The sequence below is a fragment of the Chenopodium quinoa genome, unplaced genomic scaffold (genome assembly GCF_001683475.1).
Source record: "Chenopodium quinoa cultivar QQ74 unplaced genomic scaffold, ASM168347v1, whole genome shotgun sequence".
NCBI lineage: Eukaryota > Viridiplantae > Streptophyta > Magnoliopsida > Caryophyllales > Amaranthaceae > Chenopodium > Chenopodium quinoa.
The window spans coordinates 1,005,772-1,008,561 of record NW_018742720.1 but is presented as its reverse complement, the minus strand read 5'-3'; positions in this window follow the sequence as shown (position 1 = coordinate 1,008,561).

Below are 2,790 nucleotides of genomic sequence, written 5' to 3'. Positions count from 1 at the left end.
GCGAAATACCTCAATGAGGCATACGCAGTCGTATCATGAGAGTCAGTCAGGCGGCACCTCCCGTCAGTCTGGCTTTCATAGCGACCAGGCGGTACCAAACTTACCGTTTGTGCCGCAACAACAATATTTTTTACAGTCGGCTACTGCTAGAGCAGAAGAAGAGTGACCGATTGTCAGAGTCGACCTCTACTTCAAACTTCCAAGACAGTCTGCGAAATACCTCAATGAGGCATACGCAGTCGTATCATGAGAGTCAGTTAGGCGGCACCTCCCGTCAGTCTGGCTTTCATAGCGACCAGGCGGTACCAAACTTACCGTTTGTGCCGCAACAACAATATTTTTTACAGCCACCTCCGTTTGGTGGACATGCAGCAAAAAACGTCCAACCTATGGACTGGCAGCTACGGTTGCTTAGACTTGGTGAACAGCCGTCGGCCTTCTCCAAGGAAATTACTGAAGCCGCTCAGCCGGCCAAAGTGAAAAATGTATTAGTAGGCGCCTATGACGGCACTACTAACCCAGAAGACCATCTTATGGCCTTCACCAACCTGATGTACCTTCAAGGGTTGGATGACCCCACTTGGTGCAAGTGTTTCCCAGCGACTCTCAAAGGAATCGCACAACAATGGTTCGGCAACCTGCCGACTGGTTGTGTAAATAGCTTCAGGACGCTTGCTTACTTATTCACCTCCAACTTCGCCATGAACATCCCTGCGAAGAAGACGACCCTTGATTTAGGAACAATTCAGCAGGGCGAGAAGGAGGGGCTTCGTTCTTACATCAGGCGGTTTAACCTGATGAGAATACAGATTCAAGGGTTACCGGATGAAGTAGCCTATACTGACTTTTTCAGAGGTCTCAAGGACGGGTCGACCTTCAAATTTGATTTGGTCCGAAAGAGGGTGGCGACTCTTCAAGAGGCCTTGATTGAAGCGGAAGCCTATATACAGGCGACTGATCTTTGTACGGTAAAACAGTCGGACGGGAAAAGGTCCGACAAAAGAGAAGGACGACAGAAACAGTCGTCAAACAAAGATGAGAAGAGAAAAGAGGTCTGGGCGGCTGATTCCTCTAAACAGCCGGCCCAGAAAAAGAAAAAAGAATTCAAACCATACTCCCCAAAGTATGCGTTTAACAAGGATAACCAGTTTATCCTAAAAGAAATCAAGGGACGGATCTCAATTGAGAAGCCGGTCCCCATGAAGGGTTCTGCAAACAACCGGAACCAAGAAAAATTCTGTGCTTATCATGAAGATGTTGGTCATCACACCAATGACTGCATCAGTCTCATGCGGTATCTGGACCGCCTGGCTGTGCAAGGTGATCTTGACACTTATGTCAAGAAATCTACGGGGAACACTTCCTCAAAAAAGCAGTCGGCCAAAAAGAATCAACAGGCCGACAACTCCGATACAGATGATGCAGTCGTCCACACCATTGCAGGCGGCTTCTCAGGAGGCGGCCCCACTATTAGAGACAACAAAGACAATATCAGGCGGTTAGGTGTAAATTCCGTTCACCAAGAACGGCCGTCCAAATATTCATTTCCTAAGATTGTCATCACTGAAGAAGATCTAGGAGGGGTAAGGGGGCCGCATGACGACCCTATCGTTATTGAATGTAAAGTGGCCAACCAGAGAGTTGGCCGAATCCTCATAGATACCGGAAGCTCCTCAGATCTCATCAGTAGCAAATGTCTGTCGAAACTAAAATATCAGACTAATTGCATACATCCGGCATCCCACCCTTTAGTAGGGTTTGGAGGAGGAGTCGTCCACCCACTGGGACGAGTGGATTTACCCATCCGCCTGGGCGAAAAAGGGGAAGGACGACACATGGTAGTCCGGTTCTTGGTAGTAGAATAACTCTCGGCCTACAACATGATTCTGGGACGACCAACCCTGAATAAGTCCAAGGCTGTTATAATCCCATCTCTTATGTTGCTCAAGTTTGAGAGGGATAATGGAACAGTCGGGTCCCTAAGGGGAGATCAGAAGATGGCCCGAGAGTGCTATCTCTCGGATGTCAAACCCACTGTTATGGCCACTGGGTCAAGTGGTGGAAAAACAGACCTTGACAATGTCAAGGAGAGTGCGCCTGTTCAAGAAGCAGGCGGCAAGAAGAGAAAGGCATCCTAGGCAGAAGCTCAACCTGGATGGATCCAATCAGGGCATATCTGGCAAACGGTACCCTGCCGGATGATCATATTTCTTTTGAATGATGTAAATAGTCAAGGGCTACTTAATAAAAGTTTACATAATATTCAATTTTGTACTAAGAGGGGCACGCCTACTAACAAATAGTCGGCTACTCTCCATAGTTTTTATTCTTACTTAAGAGGGGCATGCCGCCTGTACCTTTACAGTCGGTTACTCTCCATTGAGTATTTTACTCTATCTTCAGTGGGGCATGCCGTCTGTACCTTTACAGTCGGCTACTCTCCATTGAGTATTTCACTCTATCTTCAGAGGGGCATGCCGTCTGTACCTTTACAGTCGGCTACTCTCCATTGAGTATTTTACTCTATCTTCAGAGGGGCATGCCGTCTGTACCTTTACAGTCGGCTACTCTCCATTGAGTATTTTACTCTATCTTCAGAGGGGCATGCCGTCTGTACCTTTACAGTCGGCTACTCTCCATTGAGTATTTTACTCTATCTTCAGAGGGGCATGCCGTCTGTACCTTTACAGTCGGCTACTCTCCATTGAGTATTTCACTATCTTCAGAGGGGCATGCCGCCTGTACCTTTACAGTCGGCTACTCGACATTGAATATTTTACATCATAGGGG